Below are 22,397 nucleotides of genomic sequence, written 5' to 3'. Positions count from 1 at the left end.
CAGAATAAATTTCCAGTGTTGGTATTGTTGGACAACATATATGATATATGCAGTTGGAATTTTGATTGACATTGCTACATTTCCCTCTTAAGGAGTTGTACCAATTTATACTCCCGACAGAAATAAATGAAAGTTCCTGTTTTCCCAAATCTTTGCCAGCACAATATATTGTCAGACTTTTACATTTCCACAAATCTGGTAGGTAACAAATGGCATCTTGGTGTCTAGGTTCAATTCTCAAGTTCAATTTTTCAAAAATTTCAAGCTATCTCAAACTTATAGAAAAGTTGCAAGTACAAAAAACTTTTTTTCCCTATTTAAGAGTAAGTTGCCAACATGATATCCCTGCACTCTGGAAAACTTTAGGGTATATATTTTACAAACAAATACATTCTTTTTGTAACCAAAATAAAGCCATCAATCTCAGGGCATTAGCTTTGATACATTACTACCATCTAACCCTCAGACTCCATTTATGTTTTGCTCATTATCTGTAATACGTTCTTTATGGCAAAAATATCCAGTGAGAATCATGTGTTGTGCTTAGCTGCTGGGAGTCTTCAACCTCTTTCAATCTGAAATGGTTCCTTCTGTTTTCTTTACCGTGATACTTTTAAAATTATAGGGTAGATATTTTGTAAAATTTCTCTTAATTTGGGTTTGCCTGATGTTTCCTTTTGACTCAATTCAGATTATACATCTTTGGCAGGGATATCACAGAAATGATGCTGTGTTCTCATTGTAACCTATCAGATGGTGTATAATTTTTTTTTAAATTAATTAATTAATTTTTGGCTGTGTTGGGTCTTCGTTTCTGTGCGAGGGCTTTCTCTAGTTGTGGCAAGTGGGGGCCACTCTTCATCGCGGTGCGCGGGCCTCTCACTATCGCAGCCTCTCTTGGTGCGGAGCACAGGCTCCAAACGCGCAGGCTCAGTAGTTGTGGCTCACGGGCCTAGTTGCTCCACGGCATGTGGGATCCTCCCAGACCAGGGCTCGAACCCGTGTCCCCTGTATTAGCAGGCAGATTCTCAAACACTGCGCCACCAGGGAAGCCCAGATGGTGCATAATTTTGAATTATTGTATTAATGATGATGTTCATTCTGGCCATCTGATTGAAGTCATGGCTGCTAGGATTCTCCACTGTAAATTTAGTCTTTTCTTTTTGTAATAGGTAATGTTTTGTGGTAGGGTACTTTGAAATTATGTAACTATCTCTTTCAGTATTAAAATTTTGATTTATTAATTTGTTTCTTTTAGTTATATCACTATGGACTTATTAGTTTCTATTATGTTCAATGAATTATAATCTTTTATTATCATTATTTATTTTGTTGGTCAAATTATCCTAGATTTGGTCAGTGGGAGCTCTTTAAAGCTGGCTCCTCTGTCCTTTTGACTTATTTCCATCATTCTGTGAGCATTTCCTTATATTCTGATTCAGAGAGATGTCCCAGGGTCATCTTGTACTTTTTCTGACCCGGACTTGGAATTATTATTATTTTTTTTTCTTTTTTTTTTCGGACTTGGAATTATTAATTTCTTCAAGGAAGCTTTTAGTGGAGAATGGTGTTTGGAAGTCAAGATCTGGCGTTAGGTGTGCTCCTTCCTATTGGGGTGTCTCTGTTCCCAGGCCCTCTTAATAAACAGACACATATTTACATCTATATTTGTTTATTTACTTCTATATTAAAATTATGAGTCTATACCATACCTTCATATACCTATACCACACCACATGATTGATTTTAGTTTTCTCCCTTTCCATATTTTTAATTCCCTTCTCTGACAGTGAGAAAGCTAGCTCACGTTATCCTTACATATTTACTTACTTGATCGTTCCCCTGTGTGTAACGCATCTCACATCACTGCCTCTCTCCCACATAAAGACTTCCTACACTCCACGTGGGCTTTTTGTTTCCCCTTCCATATTCCCTCCCCCCATCTCCTGAGGAAGTTCTCTTCACTCCTCATTGGCTCCTCAAGCTTCTTGGTGTAGTTTTTTTTTTTTTGTCCTATAAATTTATTTATTTATGGCTGCGTTGGGTCTTTGTTGCTACACGTGGGCTTTCTTTAGTTGTGGTGAGTGGGGGCTACTCTTCGTTGCGGGGCGCAGGCTTCTCATTGCAGTGGCTTCTCTTGTTGCGGAGCATGGGCTCTAGGTGTGTGGGCTTCAGTAGTTGTGGTGCATGGGCTCAGTAGTTGTGGCTCGCAGGCTCTAGAGTTCAGGCTTTGTAGTTGTGGTGTACGGGCTTAGTTGCTCCGTGGCATGTGGGATCTTCCTGGACCAGGGCTTGAACCCATGTCCCCTGCATTGGCAGGCAGATTCTTAGCCACTGTGCCACCAGGGAAGTCCCTTGGTGCAGTTTTAATTTATATTCTTTTTGTTGTAGTTAGGCTGAGCAATTTTTAATGAAGAGTACCAATATAAACCCTATCTTCATTTCCCATACAAAATGTTCAGTAAAATCAACATTGCCCAATAGTATTTTTGTATGAGTGAATTATTTAGTAGTTCTTGAATCAGAGCTGAGTTTTATGTTCACCTGCACAGAGTGAGTACAATTATTTAAATCATTTATTCATTTAACAAATTATCTGTTGAAATCACTGTACATTCCAGCCACTCTTCTAGACACTGAGGATCAAATGGTAAAAATGAGAGACAAATTGCCTTCCCTCATGGAATTTATATTTTTAATGGTGGAGTCAAATAATGAACAAGTTAACCTATCAGCTTAGAATGCAATTTCAAGTAGTAAAAAAGCTACAGAGAGAATAAAGCATAGTGACAGCATTTACAGTTACAGGTGCCAGAGCATCAGGGAAGCCTCAATGGGTACCCAGTGACAGAATGGAAAGAAATGTTTTGTGCATACATCCCCAAGGATCAGCATCTGGTGAATCACGTCTACCTGGAAAGAATAAGCCAATTTCTGGGTTTCAGAGCCTGGGTCAGAGATCCAAACCACATAGGAGGAAAACTACTCAGTAGTCTGTGGACCTCTTGCTAATTAACCCTGGAGTCACTTCCCAGACCCAGGCCTGTGCAACACTGCCTGCTCAGCTTTAATTCTAATAAAAACATCAGAAACAGCAACTTCATAAGAAACCAAAAAAACTTTGTCTTAAAAACTTTTTAAACCTATTTCTCATCTTTAGGACATCATCCTTGCAAGTTAGAAGATATTACTTCCTTCTTACATATGAGGAAACTGAGACTTTTAAAGATTAATAACTTGCTCAGTATCATACAGCTGGTAAGACACTGAGCAGTGATTAATTCCAAAGCCCAGCTCTTTCAACTGTTGACAAGGGTCACACCCTTTCCTGTTCTTTTAGGGAAGTGCCTTGCAGAGGCAGCTCCACTATAAGGTAAACTAGGGCCTTAAAGGAGCCAGGATTCTCTAGACTATGGGCCTCTTGCTAAAACTTAGTTAACATCCTCCTGTCTTGTAGATCTGTTTCCATTTCAGTTACAATAGAATGTGAACAAATTTTTATTCACCTTTTTAGGCTGAACATTATCCTCTAGTGTCCAGAATCCAGGGTATATTAGATGGTTCGTTATATACTTGCAATAAACTAAAAGCATACATCCTTGTAAGATATAAAAATGCATAATATTATTTTACAGCAAGTGCAACTACCCCATCTGATACTCTTGTAAATGTGCATCTCTGAGCTGTATTGCACCAATGAGATCATAGATAAATTCAACCAATCAACTCAGCAAAGCCCTGATCACAGATCAGTTACTTAAATAGATTTATTTAGATTAGATATGAGAACTCAGTAATTAAACTGTAATGGTGGTTAATATTACACTTGAAAGCGTCAGATAATTGAAAAAAAGCAAATTGTTCATAATTGGGGACTGAATAAAATAATAATATTATACCCATCAAAAATCAAGTTCAAAAAAACACCACCAGGAGAGGTAATAAGAATCACTTTGTGTATAATGAGAAAGACATGTCACTGTGGAAGAATGGAATTTGCCTCATCTGTGCTTTAGGTGAAACCTGGGAGAGTGTAATCTTCCTAGTCATTGGCAATCACTTGGGAGTGCCTGCCTAGAATGCTGTATTGAGAGACTGAATCCTAATCAGGTCTCAGCAGCATAGAGTGCAGGGATTGAATACCTGATGTCTACCTTGGGAAGGTGAATAAGGAGTGGTGGCTTTCCTTTTGCCTGGGGCTACACAGGCCCTGAAGCCACCGCCAAGCCTCTTTCTGGAGCTAACTCTGCAGCTCTTTCCTTGTGGTAACTGCAGAACACAATGAAAATAAGCATGAGACCTAGAAATGCTGGCCACCCAAATTTACTTTAACTTATAGTCAAATAGCTTAGTCTAGCACCCACCACCCTATGAGAAGAGTTTGTCAGTATACTTGTCCTGTTAAAGGGAAAGAGCTGGAGGAGTCTCCGGTGCTGGGGAAAAGGAAATCAAGACTGTGTGAGGAAATGGCCTGAGAGATGGAAGTATTGCTAGGGTCTTCAACAGCTGTGCCCTCTACAGGCCAGTACCAGTGCACCGGTTACAGCCCCGCAAGAGAGGCATGTGGAATTGGAAAGGAATTCTGCTTACGAAAACAAAATCACGCCAGAAATAGTAGCAGTTGGTGAAATGAAAAGAATCACTTGGCAGTATCTTTTTCAACACAGAAGCATAATGATTAAATCAAGTACATTTCTGAAGCATAAAACTGAAAATTAAGATAGGATATTGCAATATTTCAAATCTTTTCTGAATTCTGACTCTCCTGTCTGTGAAACCTCGAACCCCAGTTCCTTATCAGTAAAGTGGAGATAATAATTACCCTTGTGGGTGATCAGGGAAACCCACTGAATGATTTCATAGAAATGGAACACTACACAGCCATTGAAAAAAAGGAATGATCTCCAAGATATGTTGCTGCTTGGAAAAAAGCAAGGTGCAGGACAGTATTACTGTATGCTTGCATTTTTAAAAAGGATGTATAAGCACATGTATACTTGTATACTTTGGCTTCCAGTGTGGTAAGAGAGAACTCTGTTATCAGTCTGAGATTTTCCTCCTTGTAGAACCTGCTCTTTCTGCCTGAAGTCATGTACCATTTTCTATTAATGATTGGAGTTCAGAGATTTTATCATGATATACTAAGTGTTTTCCCTCATCGCTCCAGCCTAGAACCTGGTGAGATATGTACATTTTTTGGAGTGATACTCAAGAAACTGTTAGTACTTGGTGAGGGGCAAAATGAGTGGTCCATAAGCCTCATTTTCACTATGTACCTTTTTCTTTCTTTTTTTTTTTTTTTTGCGGTACACGGGCCTCTCACTGTTGTGGCTTCTCCTGTTGCGGAGCCCAGGCTCCGTACGTGCAGGCTCAGCGGCCATGTGGCTCACGGGCCCAGCCGCTCCGCGGCATATGGGATCTTCCCGGACCAGGGCACGAACCTGTGTCCCCTGCTTCGGCAGGCGGACTCTCAACCACTACGCCACCAGGGAAGCCCTCACTATGTACCTTTTTGTACTGTTTGAAATTTTAAATCATGCATGTGTACTTTTTAATTGCAAAGAAAAAGTTCAAAATTAAGACTATATAGAGGTAAATATTCACTCAGGGCAGACATTTTTCCAAAATATTGTTTCACCTATTGAAATAGAAAATTTTCATTGGTAAATTATGAAAGTGAGCTACTGCTAACAGAATGATCCTTAGGAATTCCAATAGATATGCTTGAATACTGAAATCTATATAAAATTATCTGTAGTCAATCATGATCTATAACAATTTATGGTATGTTATGGTGAAATATTTGTTGGATCTCATTTTAATCCTCATCTTTAATTCAGTAATTTGGATTAGAAGTGTATTCTAATTAATTGAAACTAAATCTTAATAGTAACTTATTTATCATTTATAAAGCCTGTGACACATTTCAGCCAATAATAAGCATAGACTTTTAAAATAGCATACGAGCAGCCAACAGCTGGCTTTAAAATGAATAACAACATGTAACTTTCTTGTTTATTAAAATCATGTGTATTCATTTTAGAATATTTGGAAATTGTAGAAATAACAAACATGTCCCCACCCATAAAATTTCTATGTAGTACACCTACTTCTGTGAGTGTATTTTCTTCCAGCCTTTTTCCTCTTAGTTTTTATAAATTGCATAAGAAGTTGCTGGGAAGGTAGTATATGGGAAAGTTTTTGCTTCATTTTCACTCCCAGTTCCACTCTTTGTGCTTCTCCTGGATGTAACTGAGAAAGCTGAGTGCAGGTAGGGTGTGAGGCCAGTGGCTGAGTGGGCAGAGGAGAGCCAGAAAGCAGTGGTTTCAGGGGAGACTTCGGACCCTGGGGTACAGGGTCAGTCCAGGCTTAGCATGAGTAAACCCAGTCTCCTTGGTTTCTAAAGTCAAGAAGGAGTTGGGGCTCAGAAGCCAGAGGGAAAATCAGGCAGAATATTCAGTTAAATAGAGCTTTTGGATGGAGAAAAAGGAAATCCTGAATTCAAAAATAAGAAGAGCACCCAAGGAAATAAACATGCAGCACAAAAGAGGCTTTCTGGAGCCAAAAACAAAACAAAACAAGCAAACCAACCAAATAAATAATTTATTAGAAGAACTTGGGGAGAGGGTGCTCATTGTTGAAATCTGAAATTGTCTGAAAATCGCACCAAGACATTTCTCCAAGTGCAGAGTAAACAAAGAGCTGGGAATCTGAGAAAAGCAATTAGATACCTAGAAAATGTGTCCAAAAGGTCTAACAAGTGAATAATGGTAGTTCCAGAAGAGGAAAAAGGAAGTCAGACAGTAATTAAACAAACGAAGTCAGTTTCCATAAAATGAAAGAAATGAGTGTGCAGATTATAATAATATCTCACCAGGTTCTAGGCTGGAGCAATGAGGGAAAACACTTAGTATATCATGATGAAATCTCTGAACTCCAATCATTAATAGAAAATGGTACATGACTTCAGGCAGAAAGAGCAGGTTCTACAAGGAGGAAAATCTCAGAGTGATAACAGAGTTCTTTCTTACCACACTGGAAGCCAAAACACAGTGGAATAGCATCTATTGGCACTTGTACTTCTTAAATGCCTTAGAAATATTACTTATGCTAATTCATTTATTCTTCACAACAGCCCTGTGAGGTAGGTATTTTAATCTACATTTCACCAGTGAGGAAACTGGGGCACAGAGAGGTTAAGTAATAGGACCAAGGTCTTACAGCTAGAAAGTGACAGGCAGGACTCAACAAAAGCGGTCTGGCTCCAGTGGCGCCTTGCTTTTTCATCACAAGTTGGGTCTCAAATGGGATATCAGATTTAAGGAAGATGCATGGGAAAGAGTCTAAGCAAACAGCCGATGAACTAGAAGAGAAAAGAAAGCAGTGAGCCATGGTGTGTGTGTGTGTGTGTGTGTGTATGTATGTGCGTGCACCTGCACTTCTCCCCCAACCCCGGCTTCTCTCTCATTCTCTTTCTCAGCAAATTCTCCCTTTGTGGACAATGGTTCATCTCACTGCCACCGCAGGTGGAAGGGAAAAAGGGAAAACTTGGAATTGATTGTTCTGACTTGAAATGATCATAAGAATGTGAAGTATTTCTCAGGGAATCAGGGTTTTGTGTTAAAATTTATGCTGCTAAGTGATAAAGTATACACCTATTTTATTAAGTTCATTCCTCAGTCTTTTTGAAGATGTAGTTGTAAATGTTCTTGTAATTTACACTTCACCTATAGAAAAAAAATTCAGATAATGAGTGATAAAAGTTAGATAAGGCTTTGTTCTTTGAAAATTTCCTAATGCTGGGAAAGAATACAAGCTCAGAATCAGATCCTCACACATATAGAAAATTGATCAATGACAGAGATATTATAAAAATCAAGGAGAAAAGGATGCACTGTTTCATAAATGATGCCACAACAATTCTTGGCCCATATGGAAAAAAAATTAGATTTTTATCTAACATCATACTCAAAAATATATTTTTGGTCCATTAAAGTCTTCAATGTGAATGAAAAACTTAAAAAATTTTAGAATAAAATATAAAGAAGTATCTTTATGCCCTCAGAATAGTGATTATTATTTTAAACAAGACACAAGATATAAAAAGTACAAACCATAAAACAAAGAGATGAAGCTGCCTGGTAGGTATTCCTCCTCATATTACTTTATGTGCATTAAAAAAGCATTAAAAAGGAAGAAAATGAAAATGAGCCACAGATGGAAAGATATTTGCAGTGCTTATTACTGACTTTCAAAGGAATGATATTCCAGATGTACAAAGAATCCTACAGAATCAATAATAAAGACATCAGCAACTTGATAGAGAAATAGGTGAAGATATGAAGAGGCATTTCACAGAAGAGAAAAACTTAATGGGCATTAACACAAGAAAAGATGCTTAACCTCACTTGTAATCATGAAAAAGGAAATTCAAACCTCATTGCAACACTATTTCACTCTCATCAAACTGGCATAAAATTTAAAAATTTCATTTAAAAAAAGTTTTGGTGAGGAGGAGAAACAGAAAGAATTCACACTGCTAATGAGAGGCTGTGTCAGGTCAGCGATGTACCTTGAAATGTGGAATTCAGACAAAGTCTTGCATATGTGTATGAGAAGACTGGGGCAAGAAGGCTGATTACAGCGTTGTTCGTAAAATAAGTATGGAAAAATATCAAATTCCAACAATAGAAGAGTGGGTAAGTAAATAGTATGTGGTAGAAAATCTGAATGACCTATAGTGTCATATGTGTCAATTTGTAGCTAAATACCAACATTATATTGGATGAAAAAGCAAAATGGGGAAGCATCTGTACATTAGAATACTATGTGTATAAAGTTTAATAATATGCCAAATAATATTGTACATTGTTTGTAGGTGCTTATATAAGTAGTAAAGATATAGCAACATGCAGGATCATAATGAAAAACATCAAATTAAGATAGAGTTTATCTCTGGGATGGGATTAGGGTGTGTGTGGAGGTACACAGGAAATTTAATTTTCTGTTTCATGTTTTAAACTCGGGTGGGGGTGCTTAGCTATTTCTGCTGTTACTGTCTGTATGTTATGATAGACCTGACAATTTTTACGTTTAAAATACTCTTGGTATTTTTTAAAAACATATGGCAGCAGGCATTTTCCAAAATGATGCATAACATTATAATGAACTTGATTGGATGTTGGATTTTAATTCATCTTTTAAAAATTAAGGCATCTGTCAATTTATTTGCAGTGGAGAAGAATGCCCTGTATAAAGAAATATGATTTTAAAGTTAATGCAACAAAGCTTTTATTTTTTTAGAAAAATAAAGCATTATTTTACCTCAAAGGAAAACACTGTGATTTAGAGTTAGGTTAAAACTACTTGAAGATAAAAAATATACTCATGGTTTCAATAACTCCTGATAAATACTTGTAGTCTAATCTAAGTAATGCCTTCTTTCTCCAGAGTTACACACGTATAAATAACTAACCATTTAGTGCTTAAGTAGTATTGTTTTCATAGATGTTGTGGTTGAATGGGTCACAATGAAAGTAAAAACACAAGTGAGATTAGCATTATGTAAACATGATTAGTTTGCTGCATTCCCCTGGGGTCAAGTCTACTAGATGAAGGTTTAAGTGATAGCCCCAGAACAGTGGAGGATGTTGAAATACTTTCTAATTGCCTAGTTATAACTTTGTTTATATAGCATTTTTTTCAAGATCTATGGAACATTTTGATGTGTCAGACATTTAAGAACTCTGTTTTTTTCTGTTTTTTTTTTTGTTTTTTTTTGTGGCACGTGGGCCTCTCACTGTTGTGGCCTCTCCCGTTGCGGAGCACAGGCTCTGGACGCGCAGGCTCAGTGGCCATGGCTCACGGGCCTAGCCGCTCCGCGGCATGTGGGATCTTCCCAGACCGGGGCATGAACCCACGTCCCCTGCATCGACAGGCGGACTCTCAACCACTGCGCCACCAGGGAAGCCCAAGAACTCTTTATTTTACAAACCATTAGAAGAAAACCTTCCTGGATAGGGAGGTGGGAGGTATCAACGGGGGGAGAATAGGTTTATTTATTTATTTTAAATTAAAAAAATATTTTTTATTGGAGTATAGTTGCTTTACAATGTTGTGTTAGTTTCTACTGTACAGCAAAGTGAGTCAGCTATACATATACATATATCCCCTCTTTTTTGGATTTCCTTCCCATTTAGATCACCTCAGAGCATTGAATAAAGTTCCCTGTGCTATACAGTAGAGGTGTATTTTTATTTATTTAAACAAATAAATTTATTTATTTATTTTTGACTGCGTTGGGTCTTTGTTGCTGCACGCGGGCTATCTCTAGTTGCATCGAGTGGAGGCTACTCTTCGTGTGGTACGCGGATTTCTTATTGCACTGGCTTCTCTTGTTGCAGAGCACAGGCTCTAGGCGCGTGGGCTTCAGTAGTTGTGGCACGTGGACTCAGTAGTTGTGGCTCACGGGCTCTAGAGCACAGGCTCCGTAGTCATGGCACACAGGCTTAGTTGCTCTGCAGCATGTGGGATCTTCCCGGACCAGGGCTCAAACCTGTGTCCCCTGCATTGGCAGGTGGGTTCTTAACCACTGCGCCACCAGGGAAGCCCAACAGTAGAGATTTATTTTTAAGGTTCTCTTTTTGGTTTCTTTCCACCATGCCTCTCCTTTTCCTCTGTCTGCATCCTAATCCAGGCCCCCGTATCTTTCTGAGTTACTGCAGGTCATTCTGGATGTTCTTTCTTCTAGGCTCCCCTTCCACCTCCACACCCCAATTCTAGTTGGCCCTCTACTCAAAGATGTACAGTAGTTACTGGTTGCCAACCAGGTGAAATTACTCAGCTTTGTTTTGAAGATGTGCTCACTTTCTCATTCATCTCAATTTGGACTCTCTGTATTCAGGTCAGTTACTCACAGAAGCTGGCTTGTGACAAAGTTTTCACTGGCCCATAGTAAAATGATAAAAATATGGAAAATGTGGTTAGAGTAGTATACTCAAAAAATTTGAGATTATTTGTCCTGCTTTTTGTGATAAAATGTTCATTTTTCATAAAATGCTGGTAGTTGATGGCAGAATTTTAAAAAACATCTTCCTTGGGAAAAGTACAAGTTGGCAACTTTGATGGTTGCCTTCTTCCCACCTCCCTACTCCTCTACTTCTCCCCACCATAAAAACACAACACAGATACACACACACACACACACTCTCTCTCTCTCATTCTCACTCACACACAACATACTTATTCTGTTAAATTTTTTTTGTTTTTGCAAGTCAGGGAAACAATGATCTTAGTCGTTTTACATAATTCATAGTCAACAGTTGTTTATTCCCACATCTGTGTCCTTTCTCATGGTCATTCCCATTGTCTCAAATGTCCTCCTGATACATCAATACAAATTCTACACTTCCTGTAATGCTCAGATAAATCTCCTCTCCTTCAGCTAGTTTTCTTTATCACTTTGTGACAGTTTTATTTTATCACTTTATTTATTGGCATGGATATTGGTTGTCATAAGAATTTTGTTTTTTAAATATGTCTTTTCTATCCAACCAGTTTTAATGCCTGTGAAAGAAAGACCTTTTGCATTTCTTTAACACTAGGAAGATTTGGTAAGGCCATAAAAATTCATATAAGATGTTTTATATTATAGAGTGATGTAATAGTTATGATTTGCATATAGTGTCTCTTCACCATGTATTTCCAGCTTTCGGCTTTATAGGTCTCCTGGTGTTAGTTGTATCCATGTGACTGGTTTTGGCCAATGAGATGTGAATGAAAGTAGAGTGTTACTTCCGGATGGAAGCTTTTGAGCAACTGTAGGAATATGCCAATTGGCAATTGATCCCTAGCTTGGGTCCTAGAACGAGTTTGATGCGAAAGAGAGCCCCAAACAGCCTGCAATGGGCTTGTAGTGTGAGCAAGAAATAAACCTTTGTTTCTTAATGCACTGAGATTTTGGAGGTTGTAGGTAATAGCACAACTTAAGCTATCAATACCGATACAAACTTTAGTTAAAAAAAAAGATAAAATTTCTAATTTTCTTTACTAATAATTTAAAAATTCATTTATAATGTTAAATATCTACAGTTTCAATATATTCTATTTCTTATATTTAAAAATAAAGAAGAGAATATTGAAACCTGAATTATGGTAATGAGATCAATACCAAAGTCTCAAAATCTCATAGTATCATCCAGAAACATGTAGATTGGATTTTAAAATATACAATGGAACATTGAAAGTGTCAAGTTGAAAACTAAGATACATATGAGGAAGAAGATTCATCTGTAGATTAAAATATTAACAGCAAAGCGAGAATCTGGTAAGATTGCATAAAGGAGTCTTGACCCTTAGGAAATAATTTCCCCTGACTCTTCAAGGTGGTGGTGTATGTAACCACAAAAGTCAGTAAGCACAATAGCCCAGAGATGGAAACAACCTAAGTGTCCATCATCGGATGAATGTTTAAAGAAGATGTGGCACATATATACAATGGAATATTACTCAGCCATAAAAAGAAACAAAATTGAGCTATTTGTAATGAGGTGGATAGACCTAGAGTCTGTCATACAGAGTGAAGTAAGTCAGAAAGAGAAAGACAAATACCATATGCTAACACATATATATGGAATTTAAGAAAAAAAAATGTCATGAAGAACCTAGGGGTAAGACAGGAATAAAGACACAGACCTACTAGAGAATGGACTTGAGGATATGGGGAGGGGGAAGGGTAAGCTGTGACAAAGCGAGAGAGAGGCATGGACATATATAGACTGCCAAACGTAAGGTAGCTAGCTAGTGGGAAGCAGCCGCATAGCACAGGGAGATAGATCAGCTCGGTGCTTTGTGACCACCTAGAGGGGTGGGATAGGGAGGGTGGGAGGGAGGGAGAGGCAAGAGGGAAGAGATATGGGAACATATGTATATGTATAACTGATTCACTTTGTTATGAAGCAGAAACTAACACACCATTGTAAAGCAATTATACTCCAATAAAGATGTTAAAAAAAAAAAAAAAAAATAGAACTCAGGCCCACCGGACCTACTGAATCAGAATCTGCACTTTTACAATCTCCCCAGTGTACCCATGAATAATTGAAAGGTACATTCCTACCTCGACGTGTCTTTTCTGTCTGAGAAATACACACATTTTATCCAATTTGATATAAATAGAACACTCAAAAATGCAAAAAAAAAAAAAAAGTCAGTAAGCAAATGGCTCACCTTCTAGACCTAAATTAACTTTTGAATGCTGTTTTGTTTGCCTGCTACAAAGATTTTTGGGACCTTGGCGCCATCTTCTGGTCAAATACCAACTTTTTGGACTTCCTTTTGTGACTTTTCAAGAACTACTGTGATTATACTTTCTAATAAGTACCATTAAGTAAATAAGTAAAAGTCTTTCAAATATAAATTTCAAGAACTTATGCACATAAAACAAAGACATATTTCTGTACGATATAAGCTACCTATATTTATATGACCGAGTTTCAATCATGAGTGAGTTTTTTAATATTTGTATTTGATTTATTTTTCAGAACCTTACACAGAAAACTGCCACCTTTTTCTTAATATAAAGAAGACTCTTTTCCAAAAAGAATTCAAATTTGTCTGTGTTCGATAAGATTTAAGTTTATTTTATGACATTTCTGTAAAAGCTTGAGCTAGGGGTGTGTGTGTGTGTGTGTGTGTGTGTGTGTGTGTGTGTGTGTTTTATTTCAGAAATTATTTTTAAAATACAAGAAAGAGAAGGGGCGGGGGCTGCAAATAACTTTGTTAATTGTCTGCATTGTATTCAGCCTTGTGCTAGATGCTTTCAGGAGATGGTCTCATTTACTTCCCACCCTTACCCCTCAGGTTAGGCAGTGTTGCCTCAGTTTTATTGCTCAAGAAGTAAGTCTAAAAGGTTAAGGACATAAATGCTAATGTTTTGGGAGAAAGCAACTTTATTTTAATAGAATGATTACAATTGCTCATTTATTAAGCTGTGCCAGAAAAACTGAATTGACAGATTTTTTTTGGTCTTTTTTCTTTTGTAGGGACTGATTTTTGTCATTGTTAATTAGATTAGGTAGATATTTGATTTAATTCTATTTTCAGGATAATGAAAGGCACAGGGTTGTTTGTGTTCTTCCCTATTACACTTTTGTTCACTGCTGTCTCCAGTATCTAAAGGGAGTGGCAACATTAAGTGTAAAGTAGGCATTCAATTTCTATTTCAAAAGAAAGAGAAAAAGAATGTGAGACATATATATAATAATATTATTATTTTATATATTGCTATCAATATTTTATATATATATATATATATCAATAGAAAGAGAGAGAGAAAGAGAAAGGAAAAGAAGGGAAGGCAGGAAGAGAGAGGAGATAATCCTCTACTTGGCATATAAAAGGCTTCAGTAAAAAAATAAAAAAAGATACAGTAAGAAGTTTCACCCATGGCATTGGGGTGTTGTGGACTTGGGGTGGTGGAAGGTTAGCACTTATTGGAATTTGCTATATGCCATGCACTGTTAAGCACATTATACCCATAATTTCATTAGTCCTAAAACCAACCAAGTGAGCTATTTATTATTATTTCCATTTTTACAAATGAGAAAATTGTACTTAGTGTGGTTAAGTAATTTACCCAAGGTCACACAGCTCACAAGTGGCACAGTCAAGATGTAAATCTATATCTGTCTGACTTACAGACATATTTTTTAATGGGCTGTTTACCTATTCATTTAGCAAACATTTACTGAATCTATATCACTATATCTATATTACTATATCATTCTTGTCAGATAATCTCATTTCTTCTCATACCTTGCAATATCACATGTAAGGTAAATACTCCCGAAGTATTTCTTCATATACCCAGATGCCTTTTTGACATTCCTTACTCTGCCATCTGTACATACTTTCACCTAATATGTAAGATCAAATTCTAGATTTTAGCCCCCAATTTGTCTTTTCCTGGGTCTCCATTTCCTCTGCAGATTATACAACTATCGATATAGTTAATAAAATCATAAAATTGGGAGTCATCCTTAACTCTTTTCTTTTTTAAAAACTCTCAAATCCTAATCTCATGTTTTACAAGACTTTATAAGGCCTGTCCACTACCCCCATCTCTACCTTCATTTCTCTCCTGCTTCTTATCTGCTAGTCATGTGGGCATTCTGGAAGTTTTGAGAACAAATCAAGCTCTTTCTTTTTTTTTTATTACATTAAAATTTTTTTTAAATTTTATTTATTTATTTTTTGGCTGTGTTGGGTCTTTGTTGCTGTGCATGGACTTTCTCTAGTTGCGTCGAGCGGGGGCTACTCTTCATTGTGGTGCGCGAGCTTCTCATTGCAGTGGCTTCTCTTGTTGCAGAGCATGGGCTTTAGGCTCACGGGCTTCAGTAGTTGTGGCACGCGGGCTCAGTCGTTGTGGTGCACGGGCTTAGTTGCTCCACAGCATGTGGGATCCTCCCAGACCAGGGATCGAACCTGTGTCCCCTGAGTTGGTGGGCGGATTCTTAACCACTGCACCACCGGGGAAGTCCCAAGCTCTTTCTTACAAAAGGATTTTGCATTTGCTATCATCTTCCTGGAATGCTTCCTTCATCTTTTCTCTCAGGTCTCAGCTTAAATGAAACCTCCTCAGAGAAATTTGGTCCTGACAAACCATAATTAAAAAAAAAAAAAATTTCTAACTAGGTCCTTGGTTATTCTATCATAGCACTCTACTCATTTTCTTCCTAGTACTTGGAATGGTGTAGAATTAATTTACTTTGTTTACTTGTTAAATGTGTCTCCACAATAGACTGTAAACTCTTTGATACATTAAATCTGGTTCTTTGCTGCAAACCTGTGACCTAGCACTGGGCTTGGTACCTAGAAGGTATTCGATGAATATTCGCTTAGTCAACAAATAAATAATTTTTGGTAGAACTTCTTGAATCCTGTCTGTGCATTCAGAATGTTTCTTTAAGACCCATAATGATATCCATTTTATGAACAGGAACACTTTTGTGTCTACCAGGATTTTGTCTTCAGCCTCTTCTATTTTCTCTCACAGCTCTCCATGGATTAGAGTCTCCTAACCTAACCCATTATCCCAGACATTTCTTTTAATTTTAGGCTGCTATTACTGTGAGTCTTCTGAATACAATACAGGTAACTTAAACATACTTTTTTCAAAGCCAAACTGTTATTTTCTCCCCAAACTTTGTTCTTTCTGTATACCAAGATCAGAGTCCACACAATTCACCCAGTCCACCAAGCTAGCAATGTGAGTCCTCTGGACTACTGCTCTACTTCATCCCACATCTGATCAAGGAAGTCCAGCCCACTTTAGCTCAGATATGTCTCTCAGTCTGATTGCTTATTTCACCTTTGCTGCCTGTGCTTTAGCACATGTCACACTCCATCTCAGAGACCTTTTATCTCTTTATTGTCTGCAGGATAAATTCTAAACGTCTTCCCATAGCGTGCCATGCCATGCTTACCCTTTAAGAATTAGCTCACATATTATCTGTGTGAAGCTCCTTAGTGAATTTCCCTTCTGATATCCTATACTGCATTGTGCACACATTTAATTGAGCACTTATCATGTTGAATTGTTGTGATCTGTCCATTAAATTTTGGACTTTTAAAAGACAGTGTCTGATCATCTCCAACATCTAGCAAGGTGCTTTTTGCATAGTTTCAGTTGGTGTTTAATGTCTGTTTTCAAAATGAATGATGATCAGTGAGGTCAGATGGGTTCCCCAAGGTAACATGCCTCTCTGTGGAAGATTGAGTTTAGGTTCTCTGATGCTTTTGCCTGCTGTAGTGTTGGCATAAAGAGGCACTTTGAGGAGAAGACTTTACACCCTTCTGTAATCTACAGCCTTTCTTCCATATTTATCAATCCCACATAAATTTACAGTGTAAAGGAAAATAACATGGTTATCTTGCAAACATAGGCCAAGACTAGCCCCACCTTCCAACCAGTTCACCTAAGTCCCCTTCTATAAAAATCACATTCCATACTTGCTTATTTAGATTGCATTACGTAGACTTCATAGCTGATTTAAATATGCAGATTAGCACAATGCACTTATGACTGATGAAAAACTGTCTGTGATTTACTAATTCATGTATTTTTTTAGTAGTCATCAGACATGAGATTACTCTGACAAAAGAACAGGTTAATGACAAGTCTGAGGTCAATTTGTATCACTTGGATTTTCATGTACATGTTCACTACATTTAATAACTCATTAGTAACTCCAGCATAGATCAGTAGACTAAAATGGAAATACACTGTTTTTCAAAACACTAGGGCAGTTTTTGTGTTAGATTGGTTATTAAATACTATCACATGAAATTCTTGCAAATTGAATGTTATCTCCCATGGGATTTTATAAATGTTTGTTAAATAACTTCATAGTCTGAAACAGGGGCTGGCAAACTGGCCACTGGACCAAATACAACCCACCTCCTGTTTTTGTATGGTTGCACACTAAGAATAGTTTTTGCATTTTTTGTGGCCTCTGTTGTGGCCTCTCCCGTTGCGGAGCACAGGCTCCAGACGCGCAGGCTCAGCGGCCATGGCTCACGGGCCCAGCCGCTCTGCGGCATGTGGGATCCTCCCGGACCGGGGCATGAACCCATGTCCCCTGCATTGGCAGGCGGACTCCCAACCACTGCGCCACCAGGAAAGCCCAGTTTTTGCATTTTTAAGTGGTTGAAAAAAATTGCAAGAAGAATGATATTTTTTAATACTTGAAAATTACATGAAATTCACATTTCAGTGTTCCTAAAGTTTTATTGAGACTCAGCCATGCTCATTTGTCTATGTATTGTCTATGGCTACTTTTGTGCTACAACTGCCCAGTTGAGCAGCTACAACAGGGATTGTAATGGCCCACAAAGCCTAGAAGTTTACTCTTTGGACCTTTACAGAAAACCTTTGCCTACCCTTGGTCTGAAATATAGCAGAGACTGTCCAAATCCCATCAGGTCCCACCCACCCCTGTAGTACAAAGTCCTTGTCACTGTTTGAGGGCTTTCTCTGGGCCTGAGCCCCCTTGCCTGGGTTCTCAGCAGGTTGGAAACAGCCACAAATCAACACCTTTGGGGAGTAGCTTTGCATCAGTGACTATTAATGGATAGATACCCAGGCTCCCTTGTCCCTCGACTGGGCATGTTCAATACTGACTGTCAGAGTCCTCTTTGGTTGCCCACAGTGTTAACTGCCTCAGTAAAACACCCTTCACTGACTTCTGCTCCACCACACTGTTTCCTGTGTTCTCCTTCCAGATCAACTAGTTGTACTAGAATCCTTGTTGTAGAGTGTGCTTCTGGGGGGAATCCAAACTAAGACAAATGTGAATTATTTGTGTATATATATTATTTAGGGTGTCACTTTGATATGTAAGCTACTCAGGTGTGATGAAAAATTTCTAACCAAACATTTGGGCCATTTTTTTTTCTTACTACTAAAGGAACTGCAGGTTTTATTAATTGATAGTTTTATTCTGTATGACATATATCGGCCAAATTTATCCTGAAAGATGCAGTTTGATAATTTTCTCATATTTTTGAACATAATGCCTGTTCCAGGAGAGTGATTTTTGAAGTATTGAATTAATCTTTCATATTACAAAATCTTCCTTTTATCTTTTGTAAAATTTATATTTTCTCCTTTTATACTAATAAAACTTTTCTGCTTCCTCTTCAGAGAACTTCAGTCCAATTTTATTTTGCATCAATAATAGATGGAAGCAAACTCAGTATAAGAGGTGGCCAAGATAATTTTTTCCATATGATAATTAGCTATAGGTTCAGAATGTTTAAAAAGAAATATTTCATAACTCTATGGAAGATGTCCATATTTTGTTCTTTGTATACACCTCATATTTTTTTCCCTAGTGGTTAGTTAAAATTAATTAAATGTGTCAGACCTAAACCCCTGCCATTTATCCTTTAAGATTCTGTGGGTGTCTATTGCTTGAATAAAACTTTACCACTTAAGTTACATTGCCTGTTTTTATTTTCATTTGCTTAATGAACATAATATTTGATGCTCCTAAACTGTTTCAAGGAATAGAACACATGTTTAAGAGACTTAATGAAAAAACTCTGGGACTTTCCTGGTGGCACAGTGGTTAAGAACAGGGGTTCAAGCCCTGGTCGGGGAAGATCCTACATGCCGCGGAGCAGCTAAGCCTGTGCACCACAACTACTGAGCCTGTGCTCTAGAGCCCACAAGCCACAACTACTGAGCCTGCGTACCACAACTACTGAAGCCCACACACCTAGAACCCGTGCTCCGCAACAAGAGAAGCCAGGGCAATGAGAAGCCCGTGCACCCCAACGAGGAGTAGCCCCCGCTCGGCACAACTAGAGAAAGCCCATGCACAGCAATGAAGACCCAACACAGCCCAAAATAACAAAAACAAACAAACAAACAAACCCTGAGGAATAAAGTATTCTGTTTGTTTTCACCACATTAATGTTTTATTGTTTAAACAATTATACTGCCTCAAATTACTTCGATATTTTCCAGTTTTTACCTCTTTTTTAGTGTATATGTTAGTGTAGTATATTGTTTAACAATTTTAGAGACATGGTTATATGAAAAAAAGTTGAATTACGTTTAAAATACATTTTAAAGTTGCATTTAAAATACTACTATTTGTGTAAAAAAAGATACATATATTTGTATATGCGGAGGATATATTTAGAACAATACAGGGGAAACTAGTGGCCACATTTTTCTTTGAGGATGGGAACGGGAGACCAGAATCAGAGGTGAAAGGGAGACATACTTTTCACTGTACACTTTTTACACTATTTGTGGGGTTTTTTTTTGACTGTTTATATGAATAACTTTAAAAAGGAAGTTAAAAAGAAATAAAAGAAAGAAGGAAGAAGGCAAACAAGGAGACTCTGGTGTTAGAGGGATCCAGGTTTGAATACCAGTTAAGCCACTTACTGACCACATGATTTTATTCACATCACTTAATCTCTCTGCTCTTATTTATAAAGTGCAGATAATACAATTATAATACATTCATAAAAGCACTTTGCACACTGCCTGGTACCTAGTAAGTCTCCAATAAATGGTATGTGACCATATGCATTATTAATATATAAAGTAATCTTCTGCCCTGACTTCTACACAGAGTAGGTTTTTGTTTATCCACTCACTCAGCACATGTTTTCTGAGCATTGTCTTATTGACAGGTACAATAAGTAGCCTGGGAAGTCACACTGCATCACTTCTGCTCTACTCTGTTGGTCAAAGGAGTCATGAGATTCGAGGGGAGAGGCTGTAGACCACGTTTCAATGGGGGGAGTATAAAGAATTTGCTGTCATCTTCAGTCTACCTCAGTCTGCTTTTTGGTTGCAGATTATTTATATCCCTCTCACTTGCAAAATATACGTACCCCTTCCAAGGTTTTCTAAAATGTCATTCTACTACAGCATCAGCTCATAATCCAGGAGCTCTTTATCTAAATCAGATCCAGATGTGGCTGAGGTTCCTCACGTTTGGTAACTTGGGTACAGTTCCTTGAGTTCAGATCCAGTTGCTCTGAAGACCTGTTCATTAAAGAGACTGATTATCTGTCCTCTTCCACACTGTTAACCCTCCCCACCCCCGAGCATACCTTGGTGAGACAGAGAGGGGGTCACTGCAGAAGATGTTCCATTAAAAAGGGGGAGAACAAGGGCTTCCCTGGTAGTGCAGTGGTTGAGAATCCACCTGCCAATGCAGGGGATGTGAGTTCGAGCCCTGGTCCGGGAAGGTCCCACATGCCACGGAGCAACCAAGCCCGTGTGCCACAACTACTGAGCCTGTGCTCTAGAACCCGTGAGCCACAACTACTGAAGCCTGTGCACCTAGAGGCCATGCCCCACAACAAGAGAAGCCACCACAGTGAAAAACCCACACACTGCAACAAAGAGGAGCCCTTGCTCACTGCAACTAGAGAAAAAGCCCACGTGCAGCAACAAAGACCCAATGCATCCAAAAATAAATTAAAAAAAAAAAGTTAAAAAAAAAAAAGGTGGGGGGAGAACAGAAGGCTTATACCCCTTAGTGATTATGGTAAGCAGAAAAAGGGCCCCCAAAGGTGTCTATGTCCTAATCTCCAGAATCTGTGAATATGTTACTTTACATGGCAAAAGGGACTTTGCAGGTGTGATTAAGGTTAAAGGACCTGAAATGGGAAGATTATTCTGGATTTTCCAGGTCACTTGAGCCACCTGAGCCCTTAGAAGTGGAAGAGGAAGAAGAGTGAGTCAGAGAAAGGCTGCTGCTGGCTATGAAGGTGGAGAATGGAGGCCATGAGCTAAGGAATGTGATGACCTCCAGAAATGGAAGGAAATGGCCATCCTTTTACAGCTGGAAATGGCCATCCTTTTACAGCTGGCAAGAAAATAGGAAACTCATTCCTATAATCTCAAACTATTGAATTTTGCCAAACACCAGAATGAGCAGGAAACAGATTCTGTCTTAGAGCCTCCAGAGAGCCCTGCCAACATTTGGTTTTAGTCTGGTGAAAATTGCACCTGATTTCTGATCTAGAGAACTATAAGATCATAAATTTGTGTTGTTTCAGTTCAGTAAATTTGTGGTAATTTGTTATGGCAGCAGTGGAAAATGAGTCCCCTGATCAATAGCAATTCTGAAATCCAACTGGGCACAGGCTGCCAGTTCCTTGATCAGGCCCTGGCTCTGCCCTGGTTATACGTCTCTGTGCTCTTGGCTCCACACTCTAAGATCTTTGGTTCTGCCCTCTGTATCATCCTTCCTTTTCCATGGCCCATGTGGTAGTTGGGCAGACTAAACCTGCTTTCCACCCTCTGTAGAACATTGGTGGCACTATGGCTCTTCTTCCTTGTCCCCTTTAGTCTAAGTCAATGGTGCTCCTGTTAGTACAATTTTCTTAAAAGTTTTGTGGGTTTTCTATGAATCTTGTTGGTGTTTACTGCATTAGATAAATTCATTCCCTCTGAATTAAATCACAGCAAATATTCTTGTCTGCTCTTGCCTGCCAGCTCATTACAAATACAGTGTAATGCAGTTGTTCTCACTTTTTAATGCACATCAGAATCACGTGGGACTGATGCCTGGGCCTTATATGCAGAAATCCTAATTAATTTGTCTGGGGTGTGGTCTGGACAGTAGGAGTTTTAAAAGTTGCCCAGGTGATTCTAACAAGGATCCAAGATTGAGAACAGCTGCCTTTAAACAACATTTTACTATTGCTTGTAGTCAGAGTTTCAAAACATTTATTTTGTCTTGAACTCCTAAACTTCTTTTTTCTATAGGAATTTCCTAAAGGATTAAATGAGTGATAAAGCAGTATTTTTAGGTCTCCACGTTGTAGTAAACTGTTAAATTCAGAGTAACAAAAGCTATAGT

The 22,397-nt window shown here is 38.2% G+C and overlaps 1 long non-coding RNA gene across 1 annotated transcript in view; it reads left to right on the top strand.

Moving 5' to 3' along the window:
* The window catches only part of LOC113617342 (uncharacterized), a 42,931-nt gene extending 27,650 nt beyond the window's left edge, over positions 1–15,281 (top strand). The window contains exon 4 of the long non-coding RNA XR_003431605.1: positions 13,542–15,281. This is a non-coding gene — a long non-coding RNA (uncharacterized LOC113617342). The remainder of the gene's footprint in view (positions 1–13,541) is intronic.
* The last annotated feature ends 7,116 nt before the right edge of the window (positions 15,282–22,397 follow it).

Source organism: Aethalodelphis obliquidens, unplaced genomic scaffold, assembly GCF_003676395.1.
Source record: "Aethalodelphis obliquidens isolate GAN/ISIS:26980383/991018 unplaced genomic scaffold, ASM367639v1 scaffold4, whole genome shotgun sequence".
Classification (NCBI taxonomy): Eukaryota; Metazoa; Chordata; class Mammalia; order Artiodactyla; family Delphinidae; genus Aethalodelphis; species Aethalodelphis obliquidens.
This window is presented reverse-complemented; position numbering and strand designations above follow the sequence as displayed.